This window comes from Balaenoptera borealis (genome assembly GCF_965194805.1).
Source record: "Balaenoptera borealis genome assembly, chromosome: 1".
Classification (NCBI taxonomy): domain Eukaryota; kingdom Metazoa; phylum Chordata; class Mammalia; order Artiodactyla; family Balaenopteridae; genus Balaenoptera; species Balaenoptera borealis.
Window position 1 is genome coordinate 113,220,576 of NC_138860.1, and position 13,668 is coordinate 113,234,243.

The window sequence follows — 13,668 nt, forward strand, 5'->3', positions numbered from 1 at the left end:
ACCCTTCAGGAGTACCTAGAAAAAGTCTGTGTCCAACAGCTTCTGAACAGAGACACCTAACGGCCTTCAGCCTCCGGGGAGATATGAGTGACAGACCTAGTGTCCAGATATTCAGACATGGTAAGCCTTTTCACTTGCAAAGGCCCTGAAAGGGGTGCTAAGGCTCTAGAGTTCCTGCTAGAGGGAGTTAGTCTCCCAGGCTTCCCAGAGTAGGCCAACAAAGGCTTTGAGAAGTCTCACCCATCCCAGCCCTCCCCAAATCTCCCTCAGGCAGCTATGACTCTCCTTGGGCTCCTCCTGGCCCCTCCCCAGTCCAGATTAGCCCTGATTACTTTGTCATTTCAGGACCTGCCAGCCAGAGTACATCTATGGGGCAGAGTCATCTCTGGAGGCTGAGGAGTCTGGGGCCCCAGCCCTTTGGTGTCTGAGTTTTAGGTGCTTCTTGGCAGTTGTGAGCACCTTGAGATTGGGGAGGGCACCGTAGGGTTGGGGGTGCTAAGGGACTGCTGGAGTAAGGAGCCATGTCCAGGGGCAAATTCATGGGGTGCTAGTCCTTCAGCCCACAAGTGTTCACTCATGCTACCTAGGCATTGTTTGGTCTTTGAGGGCAGGAATGCTAGGCCTGCGAGAGGCACTGATAGTAATAATAACAGCTACTTTTTATCCAGACCATCTATATGTCAGAGGCCATACATACACCTTGTCATTTAATCCTCTAGCAACTCTGTGAGGGAGCTATTAATAGTTGCATTTTATAGATTAGATAGTTTAAAAAAAGAAAGAAAAAAGAAAAAAAAGAAAAACCTGAAGCTCAGAGAGGTTGCCCATAACTATTGAGAGAGATTTGGGATTGAACCCAATCCCATATCTGTTTTCCTCAAGCCTGTACTAAACTGACTAGGAAGTATAAATTCCATCCCTATCATCAAAGAGCGCACAATCTTTGTCTGCTCTCTGCCCACCAGTTCAGTATCATCTCTTGTCAATGCCCATCTCACCCTGTGCTCCAGACATATTGAAATACTAGCAGTTTCTGCGCGCTTCATATTATCTCTTATCTCCAGAGCTTTATACATGCTGTTTGCTCCGCCTGGAATGCCTTCCACCCTTCTTTTCCCCTGCTAACTCCTTTTCATTCTTCAGGTCTCAGCTTGCCTGTCACCTGGGGCTCTCCAAGGCTATGGACCTCACATTTCCACTGGGTAGGGGGCGCTTGCACTTCCATTTCCCCTCTTCCCTTACAGGAAGTTCTTGGACTTGTTGGGGAAATTCACAGCTCCCTCATAGTTAGTGTCCCAGTTCGTATGACTGACACCCCTCCCCCACTAACTCCAGGGTCTGATTGTTAAAGCCAATCAGTATGTCTCATTCTGACACTGTGATCAGTTCAGGAATGGGGGTATACTCAGAAATAGGGAATCAAGGAGAAACTAGAAATTTTAAGAGCTACCAGAAGAGTCACCTTTTCTATGTGACTGAATGAGGAAGGATGTAAGTTTTCAGCCTGACTATGAGCAACCTAGAGTTTAATAGAGGAGAGGCTTAAGGGTCTGGGTGGAACACAGCAAAGGGGACTTAACCTCTATCATTAAAAATTGGATATTTTGGTCCCCATTTTTACTCTTTGTTTACTTTCAACTTTTTCAGAACCTTGAGCAAGAAAGAGGGGTGCTATTCATAGAGAACTTCTTGGAGCCCCAATATAATCTTTGCAGACACACATACAGACACATATATACATACACATGATCTTGGGGTCATTTTAATGTACTCTTTGCATCATAGTTGCCTACTTTTTTAAAAAAATAGAAATTAATATTTTCCCAGATACTTTATTTCTCTATGGCTTTTGTTTATGGTACGAAAGTTATAAACATTTATATGGTTAAAATAATCTTTCATCTTTTATAGAGTCTCCAGGTTTCCAGTCTTTGTTAGGAAGGTCTCCCCTATCTTCAGTTTATAATATAGTCTCCAAAGTTTTCTTGCAATATTTTTTTCACTGTTTTACTCTTTACTTTTATTTTTTTATCTGTCTGGAATTCTTTTTTTTGTATAATGTATAAGATTAGAATCCCTTTTTACTTCCTCCCACATGGATAATCAGTTGTGCCGGCATCATTTATTAAATAGTCTGTTCTCTTCCTACCAAATTGAACTTCCATGTGTATCATGTGTTAACTTTTTTTTTTTGCCCCTCCACATGGCTTGTGGGATCTTAGTTCCCTGACCAGGGATTGATCCCTGGCCCTCAGTGGTGAAAGTGAGGAGTCCTAACCACTGGACTGCCAGGGAATTCCCATGTTAACTTTTCATAAATACTGCTATTGATGTGGATTTTCTTTCTTTTTTTTTTTTTTTTTACCTGTTTTTCTATTTCTGTTTGACTCTATAATATGTTCTGGTAAGGCAAAACCCTTTAACTTTTCTTCTTTTCACAATTTTCTTAGCCATTTTCAGTCATTTATTCTTCACATGAGTTTGAAGATAATTTTATAAAATTCCATTGAATACATTGTTTATATTCTAATTGGAACTAATTCAATGTATATATTAATAATTTGAGGAAACTGAAATTTTTACTTAGTAGGTCTTCTGCTCCAAAAACATAGTATAATTTTCCATTATCCAGATCTCATTTTATATATTCCAATACATTTACTTCATTTAAGTCCTGTCTCCTTCTTATTATATAGATCTCTAAGTGTGTTATAATTTTGGTTGCTTAAATGTAATACTTTCCTTATTTCCTTTGCTACTGTTTTCCAGTAGAATAAAGTTATGAATTTTTTAATGCTTATTTTATATCCAGCCACCTACCAAAGAATGTAAGGTCACTTAGTGAGATTGGGGAAGAGGTGGGAGTTGAATGTGTTGGGGTCTATGGGGTACAGGGCTAGCTTGGCCTGGAGCCTGAGGGTATCAGGAAAGAAAGCAGACCAAGGACAAGAAGAAGAATTGATTGTGTGTTCAGGGCACTGTGTTAAGTTCATTTCTACTGTGAGCAGCTGTGAGTAATGGAGACCTAAAAAACAGTGGATTAAGCAGAGTAACATTTATTTCTCTCTTACATAAAAGAAGTCTACTGTAGGCAATTCAGGCTCTACAGTACTCAGAAACCCAGACTGCTTTCTGCTGTCCTTCAGATATGGCCCTCATCATTATGGTCCAAGATGAACTCCAGGCATCGCATCAATGTTCCAAGCAGGAGGATGAGGGACGAGGAGGAAGAGACAAAGGGCACATCCCAGGTGTATCTTAAAGAAATTTCCCAGAAGCTGCCAAACAATAATTCTGCTAATCCTATTGGTCAGAACTAAGTTATATATAGCCATGTCTAGCTCCAAGGACTGTTGGGGAATATTTTTATTCAAGATCAAAATTCTAAAGATTATAAAGATTTTTATCTAAATCAAGATTCTAAGATGGTGATAATAGACATATTGGAATTGGCAACCAGCCGTGTCTGGTGCAGGCATATTTGTGGGGATGTGGGGCATGTGATTTTCTTCTGTAGCTCTCAGCTGTTGGCACAGAAGGAGAAGGAGAAGGTGAATGGCACATGGTGCAGAGGACTGGGCTGGGGTGGGGGACAGCAGAAGAATAGGGGTGTCAGGCATGGAGGGTGCGGGTGAGAGAATAGTTTAAGCTTGGTTCGAAAGGAGAGAAGGCCGTTTGAGGATGATGGACTGGGAGAAAGAGGAGGGATCAAACAGATATACAGCTAGAGGGTTGGGAGCCTGAGCCAGTGAATGGCATATCTGGCAGTGATGAGACGAACAGTGTGTCTGTGGCAGCAGGTGATGGACGTGGGAGACCAGGATGACTCGATGCAAGGGGTAAGGCATGGCATGGGAGGGTCCTCCCCCTGCACACTGAACTGCTCCAGGACGATGGTGGGAGCAGGGAGACAGGGGAACACAGGCAAGCTGGTGCAGCCAGACAGTGTGAGCCCCAAGGGAGTTAACGCTCGTGGGGAGCAATGGTCTTGCACACGGGGGTGTGAGGACACTGGCCCCACCATCTGGCTTCATCTGCTGACTCAGGCAGATAAACATGTATGAGAGAGCAAAAAGTCATCACTGAGGATGGCTGCAGGAGGTGCCTGTGACCAGGTCTCAGTGAGGTCCAAGAAGAGAAGAGAGCCTTCTGTGAGGAGGTGAAGGATGAAGGACATTGATTTGCCATGGAATAAGGAGTCCAGTGGGCACAGAGGAAAGCTTTGCAGGGAAGAGGAGCAGCTGGCATTTGGGAGAAGAGACTTTTTAGAAGAGTGTGAGCTTGAAAATGCGAGAGAGAAAAAAGGAGAAAGCTTACGTGTTGGACAGTGACTTAAGTCTACAAGATGTAACATCTAGGCATGGGGGGTCCACGCAGATCTCTGGGGTCAGGTTGCCTTGGGGAACACCCAAGCTGTGGCTCCATAGAGAGTCGGGCTGGTGCAGGACTGCTGACAGCGGGCCAACCCACAGATAGGCTCTGGGTGCTCAGAGGCCATACCAGGAATTTCCGAAGACCTACATGTAGAGCAGTTGCAGTCCAAAAAGAGATCCTTTCCTTCCTTGGAAGCTTCCCTTGCCTAGCTTCTAGGGCTCCCAGGATGAAGTCTGAGCTCAGAAACAACCATCACTCACCCTGTCAGCTGCTAGAGACAGCCCTGGCTGCCCAACAATGCTGGGAATCCTGCTCTTCTAACATCCATTTTGATTTAAAATCTTTTATGTTTGAGATAAACTTTTCTCTGTTGACAGTGGGCTGGGTTTGGCCTATTCAATAGGTGTGGGACTTCTGGCTTATGGTAAATCCTGATTGGAAAACAATATCAACACATTTCCTGGTAAATGTATAAATATATATAGATGTTGGCTGTTCCCCTCCCCACCACCAACACACAGCATAGAAGCAATTTGAAGCAATTTAGACGTGCTCAGCATCTGGCCCTCATAAAAGGCCTTGAGTGAGTCATGATTTTACACCAACAGAGAGGGCTTGTCTTGCTTGTGGAGAGAATTGTGTTTACCTCCCATTCTGCCCATGAACCTCTCTATTGCTTTATGATGATCAGTCTGATTTGTGTGCAAAGAGACTGGTGAGATAAGAATTCAGGGAAGGGGAGCAAGAAGAGGAGGAGGATCCAGACAGTTACATATTTAAGGTGAAACTACCAGTTTTAGGGGGTTTACTGTTTTTGCTTTTGAGGAGCAAGCCAAAAAAAAGCAGTGGAAAGAGCCTCATTTTGTGAGTTAGGAGATGGCCTCTATTCCTAATGTAGGCCACTCAATATCTTGGAGCCTCAGTTTGCTCATCTGACAAGTGGGACCAGTAATGGGTACCCTATCCAGTTGAGAGAGAAAAGGACAGGTCTTGCTTGAGTTGTGGAGTGAGCACCTTAAATATGCCACTTCATTTAATACCCAAGACAATCCCATGAAGGAGGAGGCATTAAACCATTCTTCAGCTGAAGGAACTGAGAATTGGAAAGGCTAAGTGGTTTGTCCAAGGTCACTCAGCATGTCAGAACTCAAACCCACATCTGTCTGGCTCCAAATCCTGTGTTCTATTCGTTACTTCATGCTGACACTTAAGTCAAAGGACACATCCCAGTCTCCCCCTGGGAAAGGGAAAAGCACAAGATTGCTTCCCTGCTCCAAGGCCTGAAGTGTCCCTGTGTCTTTTGTCCTCACAGAAGTTCCAGCCAATCCGAGTTCTATTTCCTCAGGGCCCTGCTCTCTGCTGTGGGAGCAGGTGGGTTGTTAATCTGATAAACGGCTTCCTGCTAAGGTGGGAGGGTGAGCTGAAGATCTGCTGAATTGCCCTCCAGAGTGGCAGGTGGGAGACTCCGGTGCCTTTGCCCATGGAGTCGCTCTAGGACTATGATCTGAAAGGATGAGGGCTTTGGGGTTGGTCAGCTCTAGGTAGGAGTCCTGACTCTGCCTCTTGCTAACAGTATGACCTTAAGTTGTCTGACCTTCAGTTTCCTCATCAGTAAAATGAGGATAAGAGCGCACTAAAGGGGGGATGCTGTTGTGACTATTAAATGAGCTAATGTGGGAAATGTGCCTAGCACCTGTGTTGTACATTGTACACAACCGAGTAAAAGGCAGCTGTTGTCTCCATGAGGGGAGTGAGCAGACCTCCAGGAGAGCTGTTTCTGCATTGAGTAGTTTTTGTGTCCCCTCCCCCAAATCCACAACAAAGTCAATCATTTATTCATTTGTTCAGAAAATGTGTTCCAAACACTCACTGTGTCAGTGGCTGGGGCAAACATATACAAGACAGGCAGTGTCCTTGCCCATATGGAGCTCACAGTTGAGCTGGAACCACGTGGCAGAGAAATATCTAGTACAGTCATAGAGGGGGCAGAATCTGGGAATCCTCACCAGTGTGGTCTGTCAAAGAGTCAGGCCTCCTCTTCAGGTGTAACAGATTCTTATTATGGAGTGGTGGAGCACACCCCTTCCTTGGTGGAGACAGGAAAGGCTGGGCTGCCAGACTGCTGAGAGGAGGGGGTGGGTGGTCTCCAAGGTGGTCCTGGCGGAGCTTCCTATCTGGTGTTGGCAAAAACCCACCACCTTTGGCAGAGACAGACTGATGCCAAAAAAAAAAAAAGGTATAATTTATTTGTTATCTGAGACATTTATAGAGTGTTAGGAGTTGCCATATTTGCCAGGGACAGTAAATGTACCAGGGACCTGTTCCAGCTCCCAGCCCACTGACTCATAGGTCACCTTGATGTTGGGCAGATCAGTGAGTGCTCTGGGCCTTTCCTGGGAGGCAGTGAGATGGGTGCCTGGGTCCAGGCATGGAACTTGGCGAAAGGGCTCATTGCTAGTCTGCTTGGTGGGAAGTCTAAGGAACAGCTGTCCTGGGGATTAGGTAGGGTGTAGGCACAGAGTTCACCCCTCTGGGCTTTCCAGGATCTTCCATGATTCAGCCCCTTCCCATCCTGTTCTACCCCATTATCCTGCTTGTTCCTCAACAGTCAACACCTACACCAAGCTAGCAACTCATGAGTCTCCAAACACATAGAAAGTCAGTCCCACTTCATTGATTTGTTTGCAGTTGGATCCCTACTGCTTCGCTTCTTAGCCATAGCTAGATCATCTCTCAAGCCCAGCTCTCATTCTGCCTCCTCCAGAAAGCTTTCCTTAACTTCTTCTACAGCACATGCTGACCTTTCTCCTTGTGGATCTCCCCATTTTAGTGACTATTCATTAATTATCTCGTTCATTAATTTATTCAATGCATTGGCAAGTCTTGCCCATTCTCTATGAAAAATACTTCCCCAATCCATCTAGTTCTCTCCATCTCTACTGCTCCCACCCTAGTCACCTCTTGCTTCAATTATTAAATACCCTTGTAACTGGTCTCCTTGCTCTTGCTCTGCTTCTCTCCAACCTTTCCATACTCTGTGGAGCATCCAGCGATCTTTTGTAAAGATAAATTAGCTCCTGTCACTCCCCTGCTTACAATCTTCTAGTAGCTACCCACACTCCTCACCCACCACAGCCCACAAGGCTCTACTAATCTGGCACTTGAGTGCCTTCCCAGCCTTTCCTCATCCTGTCATTCCTCTTGCTCATTCTGCCTCAGGCACCTCAGCCTTCTCTCTGTTCCCCCAAAAGGCCACACCACTACCACTCCCTCAAGATCTTTGCACTTTCTGGGCCTTCTGTCTAGAATGTTCTCAGTTCCTCAATGTCTGCCTCCTTCTCATCTCTCAGCATTCTGTTCGACTGTGGTCTCCTTAGTGAGGTATTTCCTGACCACCCTATCTAAAGTAGTTCCTGCCCTCCTCAAGTCACACTTTATCTCATTACACTATTTCCTTTATATCATTAACATTTTCTGAACTTACCTGTTTTCTTTATATTGTCTGCTTCTTTCCAGTAGAGAGGAAGACAATACCTGTCTTGTTCACTGCTCTATCCTCAGAGTTTAGAATAGTGCTTGACACGTACAAAACCAAAAAATATTGTTTAAAAATTTATTATGTGGGTATTAAATATCTTCTTTGTGTGAAGCACTGAAAATCAGTAATTACTACCACTGATTAGAGATACAAATGCCTATCCTTAAAACAGGGTTTCTCAAAGGTGGTCCACAAACTGGTGATCTATCCAGGAGTTTGCAAGTGATTTGATGGTTTTAGAGGAAAAACTGATGGAACAATTTTGTTCACATACACCTAACTAATCTAAAATGAAAGATTAAGAAATTCTATTACTTTCTTAATAATTGTTTCATCATAGTCACTGCAAGGACTGCATTGGTCAGTTCATCATAGCTAATTTCAGTTATCAGTTATAGATTATTTTAGATAATGTGTTTCATATCAGGACAGTGTTAAAATTCTTAATTGTAAAAATCTACATTTTTGTTGTTACTCTTGTGTTGCATTAAATTTCTCATGATTCCAAAGTAGTTCATTGAAGAGTAAAATGAATGATGAAGATAATATTATCAATAGTGCAATACAGGATAACTCTCTAAGTGTAAATATTGAATACAGCTCTAGTATGAATATACACCATGAATCTGTATGAGCTAGGACAAAATATTTTATAGGAGTGTTGATTTGGCACAGTAGCTGAAAATGAGAAGTTCAAATAAGAAATATAGTGCTGAATGTTTGAAAAGTGGACTTTATTGTAATGGTCCCTAAGGATATTGTTTCTATAGGACTTTGTCCTATAGTGGCACAAAGCCATCAAATTTTGACACATTTTTTTTTTTTTTTTTGGCTACTCCATGTGCCTTGCAGGATCTCAGTTCCCCACCCAGAGACTGAACCTGGGCCATGGCAGTGAAAGCCCGGAATCCTAACCACTAGCCCGCCAGGGAACTCCCTACAATTTTTAAACAAAGTATGGTTATGTCTCTGGCAAAGCAAATGATATTTTCCAGAGTAAGTATAGGAAACTGATTAATTTTGTCAGTAAAGGTAGGGAGGAGACCAAAACTACAAAAATATTGTTCAGAGTTGTACTTCTTAGAGCAAAATCATATACAAGTCATATTGCTGTGAAGACACCTGAATAACCAGCTTAAGCTGAGCTAATGATAAGTATTGGGCTTGGAGAGAAAGCAGAACAAGCTTTGGGCACAATTCTTTTTATCAAGAGATCCTTCTGAAAGTAAGTAACGAAAACAGTTAGATGTGGAACCTGACTTATGGCTCAAGTCAGTCCTCACTGATCTGACTATATAGACACTTTGGTGAAAAGTTGAAAACAATTTTTATCCTTCTCACTGTTTTGGGATAATTATTAATTTGAAAAGTATTATGTTTTGTTTATAATTTTAAAAATTGAAGTGGGTTCCCAGCTAAATGTGGTAGACTGAACACATGTGTTTACTTTCCACTACTTCCTCAAAATTGTTAGTAAATGGATTTTTAAAAAAGCATAAGTGGACTTCTGCTTTAATCTATGATGGAGTAATAGGGGCCACATTTACCCTGCCACTGTAAACAACTAGAAACTGTACAAAATGTATGAAACACCTGTTTTCTGATGTTGGACTAGAGGTAGTACAGGACTGTGATTCCCTAAGGGAAGAGAGACAAATGAGGTGAGCTCTATCATCACCTAGGCTTTTACCTGGAAGTACATTCTGGATCAAGTAAAGTATGCGTGTTATAAACCCCAGAGCAACCACACGCACACAAAAAAAACAAAAAAAAACCCCAAAGACAAAAACCCAGAGAGCTCTAGCTAATAAATCAGTTTTGGAGATAAATTGGAGTACTAAAAATACTCAACACAAAATTAGACAAGCAAAAAGGGAAAAAAGATAGGACAAAATATGAAGATGGTAGACTTAAGCCCAACCATATTAATAACTGTTATCAAATATAAAGGTTCTAAACACCCCAATTATAAGGCAGAGATAGACCAACTGGATAAAAAAGCAAAACCCAACTATGCACTTTCTAGAGGGAATCTAAATATAAATACACAGGTAGATTAAAAGTAAAAGGATGGAAAAGTTACACCATGCAAACACCAATCATAAAAAAGCTAGCATGACTATATTAATATCAAAGGGTGTCTTAGAACAAGAAATTTCATATGGGATAAAGAAGGTCATTTTTTTTTAAAATTAATTTTTGGCTGTGTTGGGTCTTCATTTCTGTGCGAGGGCTTTCTCCAGTTGCGGCAAGCGGGGGCCACCCTTCATCGCGATGCGCGGGCCTCTCACTGTCGCGGCCTCTCTTGTTGTGGAGCATGGGCTCCAGACGCACAGGCTCAGTAGTTGTGGATCACAGGCCTAGTTGCTCCGCGGCACGTGGGATCTTCCCAGACCAGGGCTCGAATCCATGTCCCCTGCATTGGCAGGCAGATTCTCAACCACTGTGCCACCAGGGAAGCCCCAAGAAGGTCATTTCATAGTAGTTGAGAGTACAATTCATCAGGAGGACATAAAAATTCTAAGTGTGTGTACATCCAATAACAGAGCTTCAAAATACATGGCAACAAAAACTAATAAAGAAATTAACAAACCCACTATTATTGTTAGAGATTTCAACATTCCTTTTTCAGTAACTAACAGGACAAACTGACAATATCAGTAGGGATATGGAAGATATTAATAATACTATCAACCAACATGACCTAATTGACATTTATAGAACACTCTAGCCAACAATAGCATTAGGCCATATTATGAGTCATAGAACAAGTCTCCATAAATGTAAAACAATTAAAATCATACAGAGTATGTTTTCTAATAAGAATGGAATTAAATTAAAAATCAATAACAAAGATATTTGGTAAAAACAATGCACCTCTAAATAATGTAATGGTCAAATTAGAAATCATAAAGGAAACTTTAAAATATTTTGAATAAAGGTGAAGAAACTTTTCAGAATTAATGGGATACAGCTAAGGCAGTGCTCAGAAGATAATTAATAGCTTAGAAAAGAAGAAAGTTCTCCAATCAGTGATTGAGGCTTTTACCTTAAGAAGCTAGGAGAAGAGGAGCAATTTGAGTCCAAAGGAAGTAGAAGGAAGGAAATAATAAAGATCAGAAAACAGAAAAATAGAGGGCTTCCCTCATGGCGCAGTGGTTAAGAATCCGCCTGCCAATGCAGGGGACACAGGTTCAAACCCTGGTCCAGGAAGATCCCACATGGTGTGGCAACTAAGCCCATGCACCACAACAACTGAGCCTGCGCTCTGGAGCCCATGAGCCACAATTACTGAGCCCATGTGCTGCAACTACTGAAGCCCACGCTCCTGGAGCCTGTGCTCTGCAACAAGAGAAGCCACCGCAATGAGAAGCCTGCGCACCGCAACGCTCGCTGCAACTAGGGAAAGCCCGCGTGCAGCAATGAAGCCCCAAGGCAGCCAAAAATTAAAAAAAAAGAAAAGAAAAATAGAGAAAATCAATGAAATAAAAGATTTAGGTTTTTTAAAATCAATAAAGTTGACAACATCTAAATAGAATGATCAAGAAAAACAAGACATAAATTATCAGTATCTGGGAAAAGAGAAAACACTACTAAAATCCTACATTAATTAAGGGGATAATAAAAAGATATTATGAATAACTGCAAATACATTTGAAAACTTAGATGAAATGGAAAAATTCCTTGCAAGACACAATTTTCCAATAGTGACTCAAGAAGAAACATTTCTGAATATCCATATGTCAATAAAAGTGATTAAAGTCATATTAAGAAATGTTTTCACACACACACACAAAAAAATGTTTTCACAAAGAAAATTCCTAGGCCCAGATGGTAGTATTGGTGAATTATGTCAAACATTTAAGGAAGAGATAATACCAATCCTTTAGCCCTGAAGAACGTTCAGAAAATAGAATTGGATAGTATACTTTCCAGTTCATTTTATGAGGCTGATATTAAACCAGACAAAGACATTACAAGAAAAATATTATAAACCAATATCCATCAGGAACAAGGAAAAGTCCTTCAACTATTAGCAAAATGAATGCAGCAATATACTAACAGGTAAATATGTCACGATTCAGTAGGGCTTATCCCAGGAATGCAAGGTTAATTTAACATTGAAATATCAATAATTGGGTGCTTCCCTGGTGGCACAGTGGTTAAGAATCCACCTGCCAATGCAGGGGACATGGGTTCGATCCCTGCTCCGGGAAGATCCCACATGCCGCAGAGCAACTAAGCCCGTGCGCCACAACTACTGAGCCTGGCTCTAGAGCCCGCGAGCCACAACTACTGAGCCTGCGTGCTGCAACTACTGAAGCCCACGCACCTAGAGCCTGCGCTCCGGAACAAGAGAAGCCACTGCAATAAGAAGCCCACACACCACAACAAAGAGTAGCCCCCACTCGCCGCAACTAGAGGAAGCCCATGTGCAGCAACGAAGACCCAACAGATCCTAAAATAAATAAATTTTTAAAAAAAGTTAAAAAAAATCAATAAGTGTAATTTACAACATTAGAAGTGAAGAAAATATATCTTTATAGATATGCATTGAAAGCCTTTGGCAAAATTCAACACCCATTTATGAAAACCTTCCAGTAAACTATGAGTACCAGGGAACTTCTTCAACTTGATAAAGGTCTTCCATGAAAACCTACATCTTTTTTTTTTAGTTTAAAAAAATTTTTTTAATTTATTTTTTAATTAATTTTTATTGGAGGATAGTTGCTTCACAATATTGTATTAGCTTCTACTGCACAGCAAAATGAATCAGCCATATACATATACATATCCCCTCCCTTTTGGATCTCCCTCCCATTTAGGACACCACAGTGCATTAAGTAGAGTCCCCTGTGCTATACAGTATGTTTCCCTCAGTTGTCTATCTTATGCACAGTATCAGTAGTGTATATGTGTCAATCCCAACTCCCCAATCCCTCCCATCCGAAAACCTACATCTTATTCTTAACGGTGAAAGACTATTTTCCCTCTAAGATCTAAGGATGTCTGCTTTTGCCACTTTTTTTTTCACCACTTATTTTTAATATTGCTGTGAAGGTCCTAGCCAGGGCAATAAGGCAAGACATACAGATTGGCAAAGAAGAAGTAAAATAATATTTATTTGCAGGTGACATGATTGGGTATGTGGAAAATCCTAAAATTCTACAGAAAAGCTACTAGAACTAATAAGTAGGTTGGCAAGTTCACAGGATACAAGGTCAAATATAAAAATTCTTTTTCTCTATACCAGCAATGAACAATTGGAAATGCAATTTAAAAAATACTACTTACTATAATAGCATAAAAAACACCTGTGGTGGGGGCAGTTGTGTGTATGTGGGGGTGGGGGGCATATGGGAACTCTCTGTACTTGGATTTTGCCATGAACCTAAAACTGCTCTAAAAAATAAAGTTTATTTTTAAAAAAACACACGTGAAGTACTCGGGGACATATTTTACAAGACTTATGTGAGACTTGTACACTAAAAAGTACAAAACATTGCTAAGATAAATGAAAGGAGACCTAAATAAATGGAGAGGTATGCCATGTTCATGAATTGGAAGACTTAATATTGTTAAGATATCAGTTTCTCCAAATTGACCTGTAGATTCAATGCAATCACAATCAAGCTGATTCTAAAATTTATAGGGTAATGCAGAAGACCTAGAATGGCCAAAACAATTTTGAAAAGAGCAAAGTTAGAAGGAAGTCTTACACTACTTAATTTGAAGACTTACTATAAAGTTACAGT

General features: G+C 41.4%; 1 long non-coding RNA gene and 1 pseudogene across 4 annotated transcripts in view; one reads left to right on the plus strand and one right to left on the minus strand.

Moving 5' to 3' along the window:
* LOC309626369 overlaps nt 1–13,668 on the plus strand; it is a 135,142-nt gene that overhangs the window by 23,118 nt on the left and 98,356 nt on the right. The window lies entirely within an intron of this gene.
* Nucleotides 1–13,668, minus strand: part of LOC309625940 (small ribosomal subunit protein uS2 pseudogene) — a 29,014-nt pseudogene continuing 15,346 nt past the window's right edge. Inside the window, exon 1 of the transcript in view lies at nt 1–13,668. This exon is cut by the window's right edge and continues 15,346 nt beyond it. The product of the transcript in view is annotated as a small ribosomal subunit protein uS2 pseudogene (transcript).